Genomic DNA, 23193 nt, shown 5'->3' with positions numbered 1-23193 from the left:
ACTTACATCCCCTCCTTTGAGCTCTCTCCATCTTTATCTTGTCTGTAGCTCGGTCACCTCCACTCGGCTTTCTCTCCTCGGGCCTCTGGGTCCGAGTGGCGCATATCTGCCGTTGGGGTGGAAATATCAGTGGGGCTGAGAGACAGCGGTGCTGCAACCAATCCAAATGGAATCCCAAAGCACAACAAGAGTTAGAGGGAGATAGACTGTCTCCTCATGATGTGAAAACCAAAAACACAGAGGGAGATGCTGTTTTGTGTTTTTGTGGTTGTTTAGATTTCGGCAATTGACTTTGCCTCCGCTGTAGTCTGCAGGCGCTGGCGGGTGGCCACAGCAGCGTGGGCAGGAGGTGGGGGTTGGGGGCTGTGTGTCTGTGAGGCTTCAGCGCAGAGACGGGCCTGCATCACCACAGCTTAACTCTAACTCCTGCCTATTACCAAGGGCTATGGGCTGGCTTTATGTGGTATTCCCAAAACTTCACTATCAGAAATTTAATAACTCAAAGTCTGCTTTGTTGTTGTTAATGTGTATGTCCGTGACTAACGGGCCAGATGAAAGGCACATCAAGAGGAGCAACCATCTATGCCAAGCAAATGTCTTTCATCATGCTTGACGGAGTTATAAAGAGAAACCAATTAAGTAAAAATTAGTGAAATTGAAATAGAATGACCCAATATTAGTCCAAAGCGGTACGGGTTTAACTGTGCCATATCACAAGTCTGGTTTCTTACGGCAACTGGTTGAGAGATGATCATCCGTGGCAAGGTATGTTACAACAGCACTGCCTCAAGTGAACCTGACTGACAGCTCAGAACCCAGATCATTCATGCACTGAGAAAGCCTGGTTTATCCATCAAAGTGTGCTAAAATGTGTACTTTAAAGTAGCTTTCAAACTAATGTAGTTGAGTAAATGTACAATGTTTCCCTCTAAAATGTAGTGGGCAAGTAGAAAGTTTTATAAAATAGAAATACCCAAGTGAGGTACAAGTACCTGAGTAAATGTAGCTCGTTACTTTCCACCACGGCAGTGCCAACAGGAGCCGCTAATACAAATAGAAATGATGAATGAACTTTCATTTACATAGTGCCTTTCTACTCTTCCAAAGCGCTTTACACTGTGTGTCACATTCAACCATTCATAAACTGATGGCAGAGGCTGCCATGCAAGGTGCCAACTGCTCATCATAATGCTTATTCTCTCTCACACAAACACACACACACACGCACGCACGCACGCACGCACAGCCTTCGGGAGCAATTTGCGGTTCAGTATCTTGCCCAAGGACACTTCAACATGTGGACTGGAGGGAACCAGGGGTTGAACTGCTGATTTTCCGATACCCATATTTTGTTTTATAAGAAAATTGACTTTTTTCCCTTAAATTGTAATTGTTCATTCTTATGTCCCTGGACCACTGACACTCTCTTCTATCCATTCATATCCACACATATATTTGCTGTGTACTGACATCCAAACTGTTCTACAACATGTATACAGCATGAATTGCCATATGACAATGACATACCAAATGATGGCATCTCAGAATAGCCTAATTTATTCTGAAAACAGCATAAATGCATCCTATTGATTATTGATCCTATGATAGTATAAGCCTGTAAAAGGACTGAAGGAGCTCCTTGGTAGCTGAATGGTTACGATGCCTGCCACATGGCCAACGCAACATTGCAGATTCCTCGATTCCAGTCAGCAACCTTTGTTACATGTTATACTCTTCTCTGTCCCCCTTCTCCTGTCTGCCTCTGTTATCCAATAAAGAGAAAAAACGCCCCAAAACAATCTTTAAATAAATAAATAAAAAGGGAGTGAGCAGAAGCTAGGGTTAATACAATTTTTAAAATGGCACACTACATCTGCATCTCCATCACATGACTTTAACAGGGAGTCACAGTGATGCAGGCCCACCACAGCATCATTACAAAACTCACTGAGTACATAAAGAAAAGACCCAATAGTGCAAATATTTAGCTATCTGGATCTCCCAAGCTGGTCCAGCACTTCCAAATGGCCTGGCTGAAATGGCCTGTCAGCCAGCACATTCTTTCTCTCAATGAGGACCGAGCAGAGCCATGTTTTTGTTGGTATGACCCCACCCCACCCACCCCGTCCTCCCCACAACCCCTCCTCCCCCGACTGACATCTATTTGACAGAATAATACATGCTGCTCCAGACGTTGATACCAGGTCAGATTTGTGCTCTTGCTTAAAAAACTGTTTTGCCGAGGTCCCACTGTTGTGTAATCTGATCTAGGTACAGCGTTTGAGGCGGTTGACAGACAGAGAGCAGACGCAGGGGTTGCCACGGGCCACAGACTGATCCCTGGGTACAGAGCTGCTATCTGCTGGGCTGGACTCCACTTGACCCCACAGGACCAAATACTTATTTATAGTACTACATCTGTGGGTGTGTATGTGTGTTTATCTGCCTATGTGTGCATGTGTGTCCTATGTGTTTGCACACTCGCCCAGAGGGGAGTTCGTCTTATCAGCACCACGGAGCATTCATCAGAGGTGACATTTTCTGCCATTCCACGTTCAAACCAAACACATGGCTACATGTGCTATCTCCACTCTGCGGGATGTTGAGAGCCCTGACTTATGCGACTTGTCAGTAAGAAATTACGCTATCGTCACGCCGACCCATTGATTCGGTACGTTGCCTTTTTTATTATTTTTCCTGTGATAGGTAATTTGGTCGGACAAACCTTTCTTTCTTCCTTGCCCGATTCTGAAAGCTGAAACAACAAAGGGGCACCAACAGCTACATGGTCCTGCTTGCTTTTAACACCCCAGGGACGCTCAGTGGGTCATGATCAAATGTTGTTCTAGGGTTCTGAAAGGGGCAGCATGTGTGTGTTTCTTGCTGTCTTTTTTCCTATCTTTGTGGTCTGTGTGTGTGCGTTAACCCCAGCACACCTTTCTAGACTCGGTGGGTTTGGAAACTTGCACAACTGTCGTGATTGAGAGTAATAGGATAAAGCGAAGCTGATGCTGTTGACTCAGCTAACAGGATTGTGAACTGTGGAAAACTATTGCCTTTACCTCATTGGCTATGGCAATTTTCATGCCCTGAAGGCAGCCTGGGTTCCGAGTGGTGTGGGCGGTCTGAGGGCCAGGGACTACGTAGAAAAGCCAACCCGAACTGACTCTGTCAGGAAAACACTAGCTTTCAACCACATCTTGAAATCGTCCTCTGTGGATAACCCCATATATGCCCACTTGTTATCATGATAGTGATCATCTACTAATACCGAGCACCAATTATTAAATTAAAAAAACAAGCTCACTGCATGCACCTCACCGCGATCATTCTTGTCTTTTATACATATTCTTTGGCACATTTTATGCCTTCATAAGTTAGCGGATAGTAGAGGATAGGGAAAGACATGAAACAAAGGTCCAGAGACGATGCAGTTCATGGTTGGTGCCTTAACCCTAAGGCCACCAGGTTGCCCCAGCTGGGATCATACTTAATTTAAGGTAACATAAGGCTGTAACTTCCAATGATTCCTAAACTATGAGATATGGTGACTCCAGTTTAAGGTTTATTAAATGTGTAACAAAATCTTATGTACTATAATGTGCGTGAACTGAAAAAACTCTATCGACTTAGGAAGACCTCAAGATGCAGGTGAAAGCTAGCAAGTGGGCCTTGAGCTAAGCATTTGTTTGTCAAAGTACTGATTCCAAGATAAAAAAACAACTTTTCAGTCCAAGATTAAAAAAGAACACGTGTTAATTTGGTGGCGTGAACATGTTCTTTAAAAGGTAACGCACTAACACAAACAAGAACTGAATCTGTACTCATCAATGGCACGTTCTAGCTCTGTTGTCTAACTTTATGAGATCCAAAGAAGTTTCTTCAAGCTCAACTGAGCTTTATTTCATTGCAGTGTAGACAGCTTTGAAACACAAAATGCTCCTATATCCTGTGATAATCACCCAGTGTACGGTCACAGTGTCCACAGCGTTTGCTCAGGACACCGTCTGTGGATTTATTCTGTTGAAATGACAGTAGTTCTATTACAAATGATTCTAAATGTCACACAGATTAGAGATGAGAGGGTTGGCTCCTTCGTTTTTGTATATACATGCTCTGGTACAGAATGAAATGCTCCAAATGACAAAGATCAGTTTAAGAATACTTATTTTAATGTATGAATTATGTTTTTCTTTGAAAAACATCAGGTGTAGATTATGTTGCATAAAATGTATTACAGAAATTCAAATAGTTTTAGACCATACTGCATTAAATGCAGTTATAATGAGCATCTTTCTGTCCCTAGCTGAGTGTGTCTAGTATTTAAGACAATAACAAAGAAGAAAACAGAAAGGTCTTGCAGATAAATGCCACAGATCTTTGGATTACTAGTAAAGCACACACTCATAACCACAATTAGATCTGACTCAGAGTGCGAACTTGGTGGGTGAGACAGATAGTGTGTCACAGTGACCAGAGGTGTCACTTTCTGTGTCCCCCCCCCCTCACAGACACACATATCCACAGTGAAGTATGATGTCATTGGCTGCCTGTCTGCTGAGTCGTGGAACAGCGCCATGATCACAGGCTGAACGACTCACAGACTCCACACGAGCCGGGAGGACGAGGGGGAGGGAAGGAGAGTAAATATGAGGAAAGAAGTCTTGAGACAACTCCACAGTTATCCTCGACTGCAGAGAAATGATGCTGGAATCAGAGAGACTGCCTGTGATTCAACAGTGTTATCATCCATCCATCCAGCGGATGTGATATCATGGTTTAGCCTGTTAACTATGAGTTCAATTACATGTGTACATTACATTACTGTTTTTTTATACATTACATCAGTGTCAGGGATTGCCTCTCTCAAGAACTTTTTAAAGGTTATATATACAAAATCCACTTGCCACTAGATGTCATACTAGAGAACCAGCATCTCAGACCAAAACAATAGGCACTACAGCTGACCAGACTCCATTGACATAACCAGTAATTTTACCAAGCAGAAAATCGTAAATCACACTTCAGGCTGGACAGAAACAAAAGAAAACTTTCCAAAACTGTCTTTGTAAGTCCACAGTCTTTCCAACAACCACCAACACTGGTTTGGCTTGGAGTTAGATGAGCAAATAGCAACGAAATGGCTGCAATAGCTGCCACATAACGTTAGCTAATCCTCCGTCAGAGTACATCGACTAACTGTTTGTTCTTGCCACTGACATGCTCAGATTGTTATTCTAAGTGTCTGACAACATTATGGAAAGGATGAGGAATAATAATGCAATATCATTCCTCACCAGAGTGCATAGATAAAAACAGTAATTTTACCTCACAAAACATCGTGATTCCATTCAAAGTGCACAGAAACAAAATAAAACTCAGCACAACAGCCTTTGTTAGTCTTTACACTGTTCCAACAATCACCAGCTCTGGTTTGGTTGAAATGAAATAATAAATATTTCATCAACGTAGGTGAGAAAAACAGCAGTTTTAGTCGCTCTACTCACTTGGAAACACAGGGACCCGCATGCACTAACATTGGGTGTGAGTCATCTGTGTTTGACAAAATAATCTTAACTCAACTAGTCTTCATCAGGGGTTATGACTTACATTAGTAATTGCTATCTGCTGATGAAGACTGTGAGAAGTGGTTGAAAACATCATGACAGATGCTATTAAGTGGACCTTAAATTAGGTTTATTTTATCAGTCCAGTATTTCTGAGGTCATGAATTACCTTTAATGCCCTCAGTGGTGGCAAGCACGGCCTTTCTTTTTAACCCAGATTTATTCTGCTAGTTGTGAACCAACTACCTTCCAGTCTCAAGCTTGCTTCTCTAACCTTTAAGCTACCACTGTCTATTTGAAGCAAACTAACAAGGTCAGGTGTGAAACTGCCCTCAGCTCATTTAAACTTTATTTTTTATTATCTTCTTACTGACAAGCACTAGCACAAAACTGTCCTTGAAATGAAACAAATTTAAAGATCCCAGCGGACACAACTGGTGTAAACTATGAGGATGAAGTTAAACAGAAGCCTAATCATTTTCCTACTACTACTACTCTCTTGATTTCCTTAAGTGTCTTTGTAATCTTGGAAAAAAATTAAATGTACTGTCTTTCCTGAATCCATCTTTGGGTCTCTGGGTCTCATCAAGCTGATTCCACATTCAGACTTATTGTCATTTGTGTCATGTCAAATATAAATAACAACAAAACCTACGTAATGAATCTACTGAATCAACACAAACAGAGTAAGCAACAGTCCTCTGATAACAGCACTGTAGGTGACCTCTGTCTGCAGAGCCTAGGTTTGGTGGAAACAGACCACTGGATTAAACTCACAGATGCACACAGGCCTCTGCATATGTATACATCCTCACACACACGAACACCCCATCAGCCACGTTCTGTAATTGCGTGTGATGGGAGACACATCAGCACTGCGCTGACAGGGAGGACTTTCACTCTCTGCATACTTCACACAAGTCTGCAAACTGTCCAGCTCTCCCCTCAACTGTTCATCAACTTAAACTTGACTGGCAGCTCGCAAATGTTTGGGCTTCTCGACATGTTCGAGGGAGCAATTTGTCAGATAAACAACTCTCGGAAGCAGACGGCAACAGGCTTGTCAGACAACGAGGCTTGTCAGGAAGACGGCAAATTGGAGAAACTGAATGGAACAGAGAGGTCAGGGGTGTTATCTCTGTCAGTGTGTCCTTTTCACTAATCAGGCCATTAGTGAAACGGATAACAGGAATCTTTCTCTCAGGGCTTCTGAGTGTTTTCACCTTTTCGCTTGCATTGGAAAATACAGCTTGTCTGGTTCTGGGTCTCTTTAAACTAAAAAATATGATTTAGCATGTATCACCTTCGCCTTGTTGTAAAAGCTTCAACCTGCAGGGACATATGTGGGATGTCAAACAGTCTACTGGGAAAAAATGAGCAGACTGAATCCAGCGAGGGAGCCTTTTTTCAAGTGTGACCTTGTATTGTACTGCAGGATTTGGCTGCGTGGTGATTGGGAACGTGCTGCCTGGCGACTCTTATCATTCCTGTCTGTCAGAGACGGGAACACTCATGGCCTGTGGGGATGGCTGCCTGAAATTCTCTGGAGAGGTCTGCTGTTGGCTCAGACTCTGCAGGTCAGAGATCACATCGGCCACTGGCCACATACCAGGAAGAGAGGAGGCAGGATGGTAGAGGCTGTGGACATACTACCTGGCTACTGTGGGTATTTCATTTATAGAGAAAGGCAGTAATTATTTGATATATTATAATGTAGTGGACAGGTGAAAAAATATCCTGGGGAATATTCAGTGATGAAGAGTTAATGAGGCTGGCACAAATATAGAGGAGACGGGAGTAAGATAGACACGTGGGTAAAGAGAGACAACCACGTGAAAACCATAAATTTGGAAAAAGAAATAGTTGCATGTGGAGAAAGCAGCATGAGAGCCAGGAAACGTATGATTTACAGTGACGTACATTTGAAGGTAATTACATATCAGCTTGAGGTATTGTGGGAGTGATTATCTGTGCCAGCACAGTATCCCATGAATTATGGTCATATTGGACCTAACTAATCTCCATCAGTGCCAGTGCAGGACGTAGTGCCCTTTATGCTTCAATTCAGAAAGTAAGGGTATCAAGAGCTTGTCTGTTGACATCTAAATCCCCCTCCACCCGCACCTATCCCACCTCAGAACTGAATGGATTTTTGCAACCTTCAAAAAACCAATAATCCAATAATTATGTCCACATTACGCACCGATTTGCCAGGTGGAGATGTTAAAGGCTATCAGTTATATTCATTCAGTCAAGGTGGTTAGCCAACAAAATTTTTACTGCCACAGCAATATCTGGCCTTATGTTACCTGATATGAAATGATTCAACTTTTAGTCATGAAAACATGGCATCACCAGACACCCTGAACTGAGTTATCATAATCCAACCTTCTTTTCCAGACGTGCCTCCACAGTCGGACGAACATAAGTACCCCTTCATCAACACGACCAATCATGTTCCAAATGTGTTCAAATGAATTTTCAAACCGGATGTTATGTAATACTAATGACTATATAAATGTGGATATAATTCAATGTCAGTCAGTGTTTTGGTGTGTAGGATTTAGTGGCATCTAGTGGTGATGTTTCAGATTGCAAATAACTTAGCATGGCTTGCGTCTTTATTTGGCGGCCTGGGAATGAGAACAGGCTGCGGGTGTGTAGGAGAAACTACGGTGGCTGCAAAACATGTGAAAAGCTCTGTTCTGTTCCATTTCTGACTCTAGATCCTCCTAAATGTTACACACTGAACCTTTAACTTTGCATTCGTACCACTTGTGGCACATGCTGGATTTTATCCATTTTAAACTAACTTTTTAAATATCCATTATTCTTGGCTATTTCAATCGATTATCTCCCCTGGCAACTGCAGAAGTCCTCCTTGGGGTACACGTACCCCTGGTTGGGAATCAGTAACGGGAGAGAAAAGGTTGGATTGGTGCATCTGTCGTGCTGTACAAACCCTTGTCTTTAGACTTTGTGTTGACAACCTACTTTAAGTCAAGTATGCTGAACCCTTAAAGGGGAAACGTGCCAATTCTATACATCAAAGTGTGGTTACAGGTGTTGGAGAGAACTACTGCATATGTGAAACCTTTTGTAGCTCCAGAGGGAGCTTGTGAAGTCTGATAAATGTCCTAAAGGGATGTCAGTGCTGAGGCTGAAAACTACAAGTTTGAAAATGAAAAAAGTCTGGGGGAGTGGAGTTGGAAGAGACATTAGCTCACCAGACCTCTGTAACCTGCTCCTCATCTCTGCTTGAGGCTACAGTAGCTGCTGCTAGCATAACCCAAACTGTGGTGGGTCAAGTTGCATTGTGGGTAATGTAGGGACCAGATTTTGACACAGAAGAAAAATGCTTGGAATATAAAAGGAAATATCTCTGGTTCTCACAGAGGAGAAGCATGCTGGGAAGGATAATACTGGAAGAAAACGTGTCTGAGATTTTCCTACAGATTCCATAAATAGTCAAAGCAGATATAGTTTGACAAAAGTACATATTTATTTTTCTGTATTAACATAAAATATAAAGTTGACTCATTCTCCCCTTCTTATTAGATACAAAGTCTCTCTTAGCCCAGTCTTTCCAGTTTGTAATTTCACAGTAAAGCCAACTAGCACAATGATTAGTATCATTCGACAGCCGTCTATATCAAACCAAAGCAAACAGTGGATCAAAAGCCAGATACCTGTTGTAGCTCTTCTTCGTTTTAATGAAATTTCCAAGGTGTACTGAAAATGAAGTACATCGTACATAAACAGAGAATGATCAGACTAGATTGCTGTCCTGAGCGTTAATTGAAGAACATCTGTAATGAACACATACTTGACCTCTGATAGGATCTCCATACAACTGCGATCTCGATATAAAAGTATTCTGTTGTTTTTGCTGAAGCGGATTCCCATAGCTCCCGGTATGTCAGCTGAAACCTTTGAAAATATGACCCTCTGTGCCATGTTATACTTGGCCTTTGGGATAGGCAGCGTTTAGGAGACATTTGGAGGTAACATTTGACGGATTCTCTGTTCCTCACTTTAATGAACAACATATCTAGAACAGCTGGAAAGGCCAAAATCTGAGCATTAGATAGTGAGGCTTATCAATCACAACACTGCCTCAGTTTGAGTGGATAAAGCACACTATCTCATGGTACGCTGGAGTTCTCTTTTGGTGCTGTGGTCCAATGTATTACGATCACTACAGTTACATCATTGGTTGATTACAGACACTGGCGGCTGGTGGAGTAAGGCACATGTCCGCAAGCCTTTGCCAGTACTACCAAAACTACACAATACTCATTGCAGGACTAATAAGTGTGACAGCAATTAATATGTTTCAAATGCTTATTTTTGAAGCTCCACTAATCAGTATTTGTTTTTATATAAACAGAATCAAACGAATCAATCAAAAGTATCCCTAATGTGAAAGATGTCACTGACATTGACTTGGAATCTACTGGACTTTTAAAGCCTCTTTTAAGCCACCAAATAAATGCTAATGTTATGTCTGCTGAATGTGTTAATAGGCAACTGTTTGCTAACAAGTTGGCTAACTTAATAACTTCGAAAAATAAGTTTAACAACAATAAAAGTGATGGTGGATTAATGTCAAATGTGCAATAACATTAATTTACACTGGATCAATTGTTTTGTTTGATTGTTGTACCTGCCCAGTGAGAAAATTGTGCATTGTCCTTGTTTAATAAAAACTAATACTAAAGATTAAATATTTAGTCGTTAGTCATGGGTTACTCATTTTATTCAATAGGAATACATTATAAAATGTTTTTTAGGTCTGCACAATGGTAATAATGGACAAAGAAAAAAAAACAGATAATAACTTTTTCTTAATGAATCTATATTGTAACAATCCAGAATATCTGTGATATGAAATTTCAAAACCTTTGGTTTTAGATGTGTTTTCCTGGAACATCAAAAAAAGCAACCCCTAGTGAACAGTGATTAAAAAGAGGATGTAATAAAAATTGAGCTGTAGCCTCATCCTGGTGCTGTAAATGTGGGCATTAATGGGCTAAAAAGGTAGCTGGAAATTGTATTAAACAATGAATCATACAGTAATAACTAGTTACTATTTAAATCTATATGGTATGTTATCATACTGTTGTAATAACATACAGATTCAAGGCCTTGCCTTGCTGTGTCTGCAACAATTTAAAAAATATGAAACCAAACCTCACCAATTCTATGTTAAAACTGAAAAATAATATCCAAAACCTAAGCCATTACACCAGAGACCACAATGAAAACAACCAAGACAAGTGGAGGAATAATGTCAGTGACATCCACACTGCCAGCATGATGGGCTGTTTTTCTGTAGTCTGAAGGTTCCACCACTAAATGTAATCATAAGGTACTTAAAGTATCAGATTTCATCACGTTGCATGACAACCCCCTACTAAAACCGCTACAGAGGGCAGCATGGTATCTCAGTGGTCAGTTCTGTCACCCCACAGAGACTCAGGTCACTTCACTATTGTGAGTGTTATCAGCTAGGTCACTGCAACGCACTCTAGCTGGCTTCTGTTCCTAACAGCACTGTCAAGACAGGTGGTGATCAGGGTGGCGTGCAGTAGAGGAAGCAGTCATTTCCATTGTCTGCTGTGGTTCAAGTACATCTGACCTGGCAAGCATTCCTCCAATGAACTGTGTGTTGGTTTTACGGTGCTTCAACTTCGCCACTGGGCTGAAAAGTTAAGGGGACATTAATGTGACTTTTTCTTTTTTTGTTTCTGAGAAGGGCTCACAGGTAGCACTGATTTCAATGTTTTCCATCAACTTTCTCCTTTTTTCCATCACAGTTAGGTTGACAGTCACAGTATGCACTGAAGGCTTAATTAGGCACACGTGTGGATGATTTTTCTGTCTGTGTTCTAATTACTCATCAAGTCAACATCCCAAAAATGTGAATAGTCTTTAAATACCTTGTCATTGTAAACTCTTTATTTGACACTAGCTGGTTTTCTTATTTCCATTTTGCTTTTCAGCAGCTGTACTTTATATTTCTGCATTGTCTCTATCTACAAAACAAAATCCTTAACAAAAAGCTCATGCTTTATTTCTTCATCTTTTATTTCCAACACCTGTTGAAGGTTTGGCTCTGACAAAAACCTGATATTTAAAATGAATAACACCTCAAAAAACGCTGCGTCGTAAGGTCTGCCGAGGCCTCTATGAGAGAAAAGAACTCGGTGCTCAAACAAGGCCACATACTGAGAGGGAAGTAGTAAAATAAATTACATTATAATTTATGGAAAATTTGCTCTTTGTGTGGAGATTCTACCCTGTCCATCACCGCACTGATCTGCTCATAAACACAGCATATGGGTCCTCAGTAAGCCTGTCCATCAGCCTGTTCATTAAAACGAATCCTTTAGATCTTATAAATGTTTTTATTCTGATTTGAGCCAGTGTTGTTCTGTCCGTTGTGCTCTCCCCGAGTACAGCCCAGTGTGTGTTTCTATCATCCACAGCATGGCCCTAATCACAACCAGGTGCCTCCCATTCAAATTAACATATGGTTCTAACTTTCCCCCTATTTTGACAAATGCATACCTGGGTTGCTGACTAGTAAAACCGTAAAATGAATTCTTCTTTTTTATTATTCACAACACATGAGGACGGTTGGGAGAGCAAGGTGGAACAGAGCTGAGAATGATTTCACCTTGCATGCAACCCTCCTCCGCTGGTATTGTGTACCTTGATACAGGACTGGGATCAGAGTTATTAGAAGCAGGACCTATTGTACTTGGCTGTAGTACTTTTTTTTTGCTATTTGTGCATTATTTGGGTTATTGGTTGTATTTGAAGAGCGCAGTAACACATGAGCAGAAAGTCTTTAATGTGATATTTTCATGAACTGCGATTGCAGTTAAGCAGGTATGTTAACAAAAACAAAGTTGCAGTCAGTATTTTTGCACCTCAGCCGCTGCAAATGGCATGGATGTCAAAACAACTGTGGCTTTAGAGGACTGCACACAGCATGCTAGTGTTCATCAACCCTGCATACTAGAGTGGGACTGTGTCATTGGTTTGCAGGTCACATGTAAGTCACTTTCTTGGCACTTTTACTTCAGCCAAGACTTTAAGTCAAGTTGAGTTGATTCAAGCCCCAAGTCAAGACATTTACGTCCCATGTTAAAACCGTTTAAGTCCCAAATAAGGCCACACGTCAAGACATTTAAGTCCCAAGTCAAAACAGTTCAGACCGAGGTCAAGTCCTAAGTCAACTGATAGTTAAATATATAGTCCCAAGTCAAGTCCTAAGTCAATTGATAGTTAAATATATAGTCCCAAGTCAAGTCCTAAGTCAAGACAGTAAGTCCAGAGTCAAGTCCCAAGCCGACTGATAGTAAAGTACTAAATCTAGTCCCAAGGCAAGACCCAGGTCAAGATAGTAAAGTCCTAATTTAAGTCCCAAGTCAAGACAGTTTAAGGGCATTTTCACACCGAAAAGTCCGGACCAAGGTCCGTACCAAGGTTCATGTTTAATAACATTGTATACATTTGATCCCGTTATTTTCGGGTTCACATAGTAATTTTGCTAGCGCACTAAAGAACTTTCCATGACATACCTATGGCGTGATGTCAACACGTACATGTGTTGCATCTCCCTTTGATTGGTGAGTAGACAGGTGTGTTGGCGGGTAGTCTTTTCTGTATGAATGAAAATGAATGAGCAAATCCTGATTGCGTTATTATGGTATTACTACCAACATAAACATGTATATAATCTCCTCCTCTCCCCACGTACTTCCACGACTAATTTTTGATTGTTCTGGCAGGGATTTTCTTCTGTTTTTTTTTCTTCTTCTGCTATGGTACGTATGCCTAACTTCCTGTAATTGGTCCGAAAGTCTAAACCATCCAAAAAGTGTTTTCATACTGTAAATTTTGGTCTTTTGATCTGGACCGTGGTCCGTGGCACCTTTCTCACCTACAATTTTGGTTCGGACCAAACTGAAAAGTCTGAAGGTCTGGACCAAATGAGGTATGTGTGAAAACGCCCTAAGTCTTGACTGAGTCATGTCAAAAGTAAGGACTTAAGTCAGTTATGACGTGATTCAAATACCAAGTTAAGACAGTTTAAGTCCCGGATCCAGTGCCAAGTCAGGACATTTACATCCCAAGTAAAGATAGTCAAGTCTAGAGTCAATTCCCAGGTCAAAAAAGTTAGTTCCAAGTGCAGTCCCAAGTCAAGCCAGTTAAGTCTTGAGTGAAGTCTCAAGTCAAGACACTTAAGGACAATTACATCCCGAGTCCAGTCCCAAGTCAACACAGATTAAAAGTCACACCCCAGTCAAAAGGATACCATGTCATTCCAAGACAAAAGGCTAAAGTCTATGTGAAGGTAAAGTCAAAGTCTAATTGTAAGTCTGGTTTGGATCTTATGGAGTAACATGGGACTGGATTTGACTCACTCAAGTCCACAACTCTGCTTTTAACTAAATAGATGGGAAAACTAAATCCATCTTAGCTGGATGCAGCAGTAACTCAAATCTGTTTAGTTTGCATTTCAGTCTTTCGATGATTCCTCTCATTAAACTAATACCAATAGGACAAATCGATTCGTAGGGATTAGCCACTTTTCACTGTTGCAGCTACACTTTCAAATTTAGGCTGAAAATACAGTTAGAGTGAGAATCATTTTACATAAAAATCAAAAACTTATGTGGCAGCTTTAAGCAGTGCCAAAGAAAGCAACAGTAGATGACTAACAGCCCAGGGAAGCGCTGATGATGACAGAGCAATATGTAAAAAATTATAGGATGGACTAAGATGTCTCTTTTATTGATATTTATTTCAGGGTGTCAGACTGTGTTATTAAAAGGTTCGAAAGGGAAAGAGGTTGTGAAAACCAGTAAAATGTTTCCACAAATTCAAATAGCTCCTGTGGGAATATGGCACCAACTCCCTCCAGCCCCCATTCACATAAATGCCATACACGTGATCGATATCAGAGAATGATCCGGAGCTGTCTTTCCTTGCTTCCTTTCTCTCAAGTCTGGAATGCGCTCTTGCTCTTGCATCTGAGCTGTGAGCCGGATCAGAGCTGTATATTGTGTTACTGTTTTCATTTCTACCGTGAGGATTTCTCCTCTTGGTAAAAATTCACTGTCCAAAGCTCTTGTATCCACAATACAACACCTGGAAAAAGAAACTCTTCATTAATCTCCGCAGCCCCTAAGAATCTGTGGTTTTAAGCACTCCTGTTTCCAAACCACATGTGAGGCGGCACAGCGGCTGGTCGGCAGAGCCTTTGTTTTAGAATAACTCTGGGTTATTTTCAGGTCATTGTGGGCGAGTGGTTTCTTAATTGAATTTCTAAGCGTTTTGTTTAATATGCCACTGTTAAAGGGCTCTAAAAATAGCCCGGTGGATGCTATGACCTAATCTTTTCCGGAGTTTTGGAGAGATAGATAATCCTAGACGGTCTTTATCTCTCCGACTAACAGCTGATGAATGAATTATTACAGAGGACCACAGATTAGATCACTGTCGGTGTTGTTCTTAACTTAAGAGTGCTAAATCATGTGGCACTGCACTGATTACTGATAGGCCTACCTCTGAGTCCATATGATAAACTGTATAGACTTTCTGTTTTCTGTCTCCCTTAGTGTATGTGTTGGTGTATCCACATTAATTCCAGTGAAGCTTTTAAAGCTTTTATAATAAATATGGCTGGTATCTGTGGTGACAGATGATAGAGGGCACTCCTTTAATTGCCTGCCTTTGTGAAGACTCTAACGAATAATGAAAACTCTGAATGGAAGCTTCTGGAGTAAGCCCTTTAATTCCCTCTATATTACATTTGTCCTTGCTCATATCCACAGCACATATTAGTGACAATCACGGAAAGTTTAATAGCCGCCCAGCTGAGTTTTTGTTTCCAGTGGACAGTAGCTTCAAATCTGAAAATCCTTCTCATAATAATAAAAGCCATGAAATCATAATAACATCTATTCCCTGACCAAAAACTGTCCAAATGTGAGTCAGCCAATGAGATTATACAATGTCATTTCTCCTGCTGCCTAAATATGGAGCCCCAATGTATTTAATATTAAATAATCATATCAATAAATCTTGTGCACTATACAAATGCATCAGTAATGTGTTAAATAATTTGCTTAAATGCATAAAATCCAACTCATTACTATCACCTGTTATTGTATAGTACACAGACACTACTTTTATCTTTTATTTAGCTTAACAAGGCTGCTAATGCAATCTACGTAACTGCCTAACTAGCTAGGCCAGCTAGTGAGCTTGGATTATTTTGGTTTAATGTGGGTCAAAGTGAAGAGCCAGTGTTAGCATTGTTTGCTAGCTCCTGCTGGTCAGAGCCAAGCCCCCAGAAAGTGTACCAGACTTTGATACTAATATGACATAGTGGCCACACCCTGTGGTACAAAAATAAATGACTGTAAAATGATGGATACTTTTTTAAAGCATCACAACCCCCTGCAAAATAACTAACACTATGACTAATAACATTTGGAAAGTCTAGAAGAGCGGCATGATTAAATTATCATCTCCATTCAAGTTAGCAAAGAGCTACATCGGAAGTTAGCCAGCAGAATACTCAGGTGTGCATGCTCTATGAGACCCAGTGCCCCAGCACAGCACAAAGAAATACTTTTGGATATTCACAGAGGTGTGTGTGTGTGTGTGTGTGTGTGTGTGTGTGTGTGTGTGTGTGTGTGTGTGTGTTCTTTCTCTAAGGGTGAAAATGTTGAGGTATCTCTGAATTAACCACCTAGCGGCTGCTGTTATGCTACCTAAGCTACCTAACTGCACATGCTAAATAGCTCATTAATCAGGATTACTTGGCATTGTTGGTGCTCTAGCTAACAGGGGGCTTTACTTGTCTAAACTTTCAATAACTGACTTTTTGGCCACTTGGGGGCAGCAGAAACAAGCTTTAAACACAACACTGACATTTCAACCTTTTAAGCTGCTGGAGAATGTGGAGGCAAACAGTTGTTTAATTACACATCCAGCAAATAGGGATGAACATAATCATTCATTAGGAGTTTTTTTTTGGCTCTCTGATGAATTTAAGTCCAATATTCCCTCTCCTTTTAGCTCAGGTTTTGGTCTCCACTAACTCCTGAAGGAAATATCTGTGTCTTGAGCTGCTAAATGCTGCTCTTTGTTCACCAGCTAGTCACAAACTGCGTCTGTCTGCTGTGTGTTGGTGAACAATTAGGGTAGATATTTTGCCAAAAGTAACTGGAGATGAAAACTATGCAGTGAGAGCGGTGAGAGTGAACCAAAACAATAAAAGCTGCGGGCCTGAAAACCTCAACTATTAGCTTAAAGTTGCTCTAAAACACCACAGAGCAGGGAAACTGCACAGTCAGGTGATAATTCTCTGTGGGTTTGTAACTACATGTGACCCCTTTCACATACAAGTAGTTAATGTGATCCAGTGTTAAAGATAAAGATAAATAAAGATTAATGATTATAGCCGCTTTAAGTGAGGTAGGGGGCATTTGACTAGTACCAACACCACTGTGATTGACATTATGAAATAAAATGTGACATGTAGTTAAAATGTCATTGGGAAAAATGCGATTAGGCAATAAAACTCACTTTTGAAATGGGTATTTTCAAATAAGACAATTCTGTAAATGAAATAGAATTTAACTAAATTTATTCATGTTATTAACTTATTTTTAAGTTTCAAAGTGATCACTCTTGGGCTCCCTATGTAACCAGAGAAATGCTGCGCAGTGAAATGCTCTGTGGGAGGTGCGAGTGGCCGGTTTGTCATCGAGGATCACAGACACAGTGATGTGTTCTTAATGGTGACCTCATATTCTTAATTACTTGTCAGTGATCGAGGGCAGGAGCAGAACACACACACTCACTTACAGATTTATCAACATAAAAGCTAACATGGCCACCTTTTACTTCACTGGAAGAGCTGTGACTAAGAGTTGCTCGCACTCCACACAAGGGCCTGCCATCTCTCTGCACTACAACAGCCGTGGCCTGTATTTATGTTAGCTGCAAAGCAATTTTAACTGTACATTCCAGATAGGTGAACAGCACTTGGCTCGGGAAGGCACATTTTTCAAAGCTTACAACAAAAAAAATCAGCAATCAATGTCCAGTCAACAGAGCACTTGGCATGAGGAGTTGCGCTGCATTTTTGCAACAAAGGTAACAAAGATTTATTTATGTGTCTGAGCTCACAGAACCCTGGTATACCTTTCAATAAGTTTTACTGTAGTATAACTAAATATGAAACCAATTACAAACTTGGGTCGGCACTACAAACAGTCCCTGGGTTTATAATTTTTTTACTTTCCTATTGAATACACATATTTATTTCAGGCTCTCCCAATCGCTTTTTCATCACATCACACAGGCTGGTTTGATAAATAATAAATCTGTTTACTGCCCGTGTGGACTGAGGTAATATTTGCCCTCAGAAATGTTCTATCCATCAACTGATTCCTCGTCTTGGGGGCCTGTTGCTCTCTGCTTCGCTCAGATGATGAATGAACATGTGAGTAATTTCACGGATGAATTAGGAGCTAAAAACAACAGCAGGAAAAGTGCATCGGCACACATTCCACCTGTTGCCTAACGCAAAAAAACGCAGATTTTTGTTATGGTGTTGAGGTTTTTATGCTGATCGTGACTAAGATAAACCGCCTGGCAGGTCTGCAGAAAACGCTTTTGATAATGAGGATGGAAAGGTAAACATTTTTGTCTCCCTGTATTTACAGAACAGGCTGTTCTTATCATGTCTACAGTAATATCTGTTCATTACATTCATTTAAAATCTCTTTTCTACTGAACTAAAAGTTCAAATATTAGGCATGGAGTTAAAGCTAATGTGCAATGTATGATTGTCTATAATCAGAAAGCTAAGTTAATTTCCCCTGATGAAAATGAATCAGTCAGTTGAAGGGCACTACGCTGCGTAAACAAGAGAACTGTGCAGAGCCGATGTTAAACTGCATGAAATGATAAAGTGTTGGGCTGATCATGTCTATCAGCATCACTGACTAATCTCCTCCAGATGAGAGTAATCTGCCTAACTCCGGCCACCATCAAATCAGTGTGGAATCCACTGGGCTTGCAGTGGAAAAGGTGCTGCACGAAAAGCCAGACTGGAGCAATAAGGGTTTGTTTTTAGTGCAGGTGTTAGAGAGTCCTGAGCTGCCAAACAACCTTCTTACCCACTCGGCCCTCTCCCCTGCTCTTATTTGACTAAATGAAAGGAGCGTTGCCCAAATCTGTATCAGGTAAATCTCTGTTTTCATGTTAAACCCAGTGAAGAGTTACAGTGGTGTTGGGCCACCTTTAACTGAGTAATCGGAACGCTACCCAATCAACATCTCTGATGTGAGGCCAGTGAGGTCTGATTGCATTTTTTCTGTGGCTTGTTCATTCAAACTTTTTTAGACCAGAAGACGATTACAGACTTATTTCAGGGACAAACTGATCAATCAGTGAATGGTTGTAAATTAAGGATCAAAGGACAAATATACTGGAGTTTCCTTTCTTCTCTGCCTTTCTGTTCCAGTGGTCAATAAAGGTGGATACATTTTTACTGGAAATTATTTTGAAATGAATGTTTCATTGTGTCTAAAACAGGACATGGAAAGACATGGAAATATGAAACCAAAGGTGAAAGGAAAAGTTTTTGAGGAATACTGCCCATTCCAAAAGCAGCAGGCCTTGAAGTGTAAGTGGGCAGCAGTACACTACTAACACCTCTAATGGCAAAATTGTGTTAATGATGCCATCATGTGGACTCTCACAAAGCTCTAGGAATATTATAGTGAGGAAATGAACTGTTATTATCACCGCTTACCAGTTACAAAAGTAAAGTGACGAACAGAACATTTCAAACTTCAGTCTCTGGCTCTCGCAGGAGGCAGTTTATTTCAGCGTTACAACACTGTGGCGACAGCTGAAATAAGGATCATTCATTTGAAGCAGCACAGAGAGGAGACATCACTGTGATGAGACACCAGCTCTCAACATTTACTTCTGGCAGAGAACCAACTCCTCTGTGCTCAGTATGAACTCACCCACTGCTTCTGTCCCAAAGTCCCTTCGTCTCTCTCTCTCTCTCTCTCTTACACACACTCAAACAGAAAACACAAGTCACAAAGTCATTTTGTTAAGGCTCTGGATGTTCTGCTCAAGTGCAAATTGCATATTGGGGTTTCTGTGTATTACTGCATTTAGTTTATCACCAGTGTTGGGCAGTAACTGAATACATGTATTCCAGATTATGTAATCAGATTACAAAAAAGTAACTATGTATAAAGGAGCCAGATTACTTATTTAAAAAATGTGTAACTAGATTAGTTAAATTGTCATGGATTACTTTAAAATATGACAATTTAGAAAATGTTACTTTTTTTGGTCTTGATAGGGGAATGGGCTAAATCTTAAATTATGAGTTCAGAGCTGCCACACAAGACATTATGGGATTGCCAGTGGACGACCAACAACCATGCTAACAACAACAATGGCATTCAACTTGGAAACATTTATAAATAATCACACACATTATTATTTACCCATTGAAAATGTTTTGAGATAAAAGAATATTTGTGGAACTCAATTGTTTGTGGCTGCGTCCATTGTTGTTAGTATATGGTGCAATACAATTTATTTTGTAATCCAATACATTACTAATTACAAAAACTGCCATGTAATTTCTATTCAGGAAGTGACTACATAAACAACTAATCTGATCCAACACAGTATCATTGTGCAACGGTGTATATGTTGGCCAATAAGTAACAGGGAAGTACAAAAATGCCAAAGATATGATTTGAAAGGGCATTTTTAAGTGGAGACAAATTAATAAATGCAAATAAATAAGTAATTGGTGATAAAAAATTGACTGAAAATGTTCGTTACACATGTTTACCAACATCAAATACCGGGCAGTAGCCAGGATTGTAAAAAATAAATGTGAAAATGAAAGGATCAGTGTGTAGGATTTAGTGGCATCTAGCAGTGAAGTTGCAGACCAACTCAATAAAGCTTAGCTTTCCAAGTGTGTAGGAGAAACTGTGGTGGCCGTGAAACTCTCCAAGACACTATCTAGAGCGTTCTGAGCTACTCTAGAAACATGGCAGTTCAACATGGCAGACTCCATGGAAGAGACCCACTCCTTCTGTAGATAAAAAGAAATTCATTCTAAGGTAACAAAAACACAATGATTCTTATTTTCAGGTAATTATACACTAATGAAAACATACCTATATAATTTGTGATAATAGCTCCTCCTAAATGTTACACACTGGACCTTTACATTATGTTTTCTGTAAATTTCAAGCCACAATATGCAGGCCTAAATGAAGATCTCCACGCTGCATGGAATAAAATTCTGGTGGTATTTTCATTTATTTCTGTATTTATGTTCACCTAAAATTGATCAAATTTAAATATATTGAGCCTAAACATACTGGAATTGGCCAACCCAACAAGTCTTTAGGACATCCCCAAGGCTGGAAAATCCTCCAAATGCCATGACCTTATTGTCTGTATCATAGCTATGGCACTAACAGCCTTCTACACCATCTCTAAAACCTTAATGGACTGCATTTAAGAGCCTTATTTTTCCACACTCAACTTTATTATAGTTTTGTTCTATGGGTTGCTGTTCATATTCGTCTATATATCTGTATATATCTATCTCATATCTGTTTACTGTTAAAAACTATATTTTTTATCTTGTTAGGGTTTACTTAATTTTCATTAGCAAAATGTTCTACTCTGTACATATCTTGATAATAGTCTTATCAAACTTAAGATGTCCATTAAATAATCTTCATTAATGTAAAAAAAAATATTAGGTGGGGAAAGATTTTTGAATGTATCTTTTTGCTGGAGGGAGTAGTCTGAACCTTTTCAGTAGAACAATTGACTTTCTCAGGTCATTTATATTCCGAAACATTATTGTATTTAATTGCAAAAATAAATGAATACATAAATGGCAGGACCCTTGGACGTTGCCTCAGAACAAAGTCCAGGGGAGGGTCCAAAGCAAATATTAATAACACTGGGGAGGGTTTCCAAGCCCCACCCCAATGAATTTCATACAGTTCCTTATGTTTTTCTATTTAAAAACTAATATTGTACAATATATATCATTTATGTATCAGGATTTTTATTTCAAACGTACCTATTGATATCGGTCTGAGAAATCCTGCATCAGTCAGGCTCTAGTGATGAAATGAAGACCTTCTGTTGACTTAATGAGCTGTCTATAAGGTTTGAACAGAATACTGCTTTTCTACTGTAGTCCTACCCAGTAAATGAGGAAAAGGTTTACTATGTCAGCAACAGTCTTATCTTTCAGTTGTGTTTGGAGTCTGTCGTCTAGTCTTTGGCAGGAACACGAGGAGCCACAGTCTGGGCTCCTCACTTGTTTTGCTTCTCTTGTCCCTGACGCTTACGGGCCAATTTGAAGAATAAGGCGATTAAATGAATGGCTGAATCTGAGGAGATTCCAGTTTGTGTTCATCTGCCTCTTCAATTACTCTCACTCCCCCACCACACATGACATCATGGAAAAGTTTGTAGGGTCCAGGAGAGCAGAGGGAAATGCTGTGTTGCTCTCACTATTCGGAGAGTCCGCAGGGATACATCAGTCTAAAAATACCGGTTTAAATCACAGGATTCCTTGGATACTTTCACCTTCAGCCCTGTGATGCGACTGGCATTTAAGCCCGGTTGATTTGGGCTGTGAAGCTGAAAAGCTAGATATTTCAGAATGGATTAATCATCAGATGGATTCAATAAAATGTTCAAACAACCTTGTTTTATCTGGCCCGGGGACTTTCTTGGCAAAGATGTTTGCCTTGAATACTTACCTATTTACCTGCTGTGTCTACGCTGGCTGAAATAACACTTGTGATTTGGTTTTTAAAAAACTCTGCAATTGTCTGTTATAATAAGTTTCTAAAGATAATAAAACAATAGTGTTCATATAAAATTGAGGTGCGCTTGTGTGTGTTTCACTCTCTGTTTTTCTAACTGATCTGGACAACTTCATCAATCATTTGAAGGCAACCATTATTGTCCCTGAAACTGAGAGTCCAAGACAATGATTCCTTACTTTAAGGTGCAGCTTAATCACAGTTAGTGGATAGTAGAATAACAAGGTATACAATAAAATTAAATCATGACAATTAAATAAATATATAACATTACTTATCCATGGATCCCTCCCTCCCAGCCTACAGTGACCGTTTGGCCAGACTTTGTATGTTGTAATTCTTTGGTTGTATAACTTGTTTGTACCTACTTGCCAGTGTCTCTACAGTATGTGTATCTTCCTGAACACAGTCCATAGCACTGTGTGCAAACACTGGAAACTTCAATGTTGTTCAAGGTAATGTTTTCAAAGACATAAGTCCCCCTTTAGTCAGCTCGAGGTTTCTGTCTCTTGAAAGGAACTTTTTCCTTACCGCTGTTGCCAAGTGCTTGCTCATGGTGGGAACTGTTGGGTCTCTGTAAATAATATTTTATGTATGTATGAGTACGGTCTAACCCTGCTCTTTTTGAACAGTGTCCTGAGATAACTTTTGTTATGATTTCGTGATATACAAATGAAATGAAA

The 23193-nt window shown here is 40.1% G+C and overlaps 2 protein-coding genes across 8 annotated transcripts in view; one reads left to right on the top strand and one right to left on the bottom strand.

Moving 5' to 3' along the window:
• dnah9 (dynein, axonemal, heavy chain 9) overlaps positions 1-23193 on the top strand; it is a 332930-nt gene that overhangs the window by 45794 nt on the left and 263943 nt on the right. The gene's annotated exons all lie outside the window — the stretch shown is intronic.
• The window catches only part of myocd (myocardin), a 121510-nt gene that overhangs the window by 35666 nt on the left and 62651 nt on the right, over positions 1-23193 (bottom strand). The window lies entirely within an intron of this gene.

Source organism: Dicentrarchus labrax, unplaced genomic scaffold, assembly GCF_905237075.1.
Source record: "Dicentrarchus labrax unplaced genomic scaffold, dlabrax2021, whole genome shotgun sequence".
Classification (NCBI taxonomy): Eukaryota; Metazoa; Chordata; class Actinopteri; family Moronidae; genus Dicentrarchus; species Dicentrarchus labrax.
This window is presented reverse-complemented; position numbering and strand designations above follow the sequence as displayed.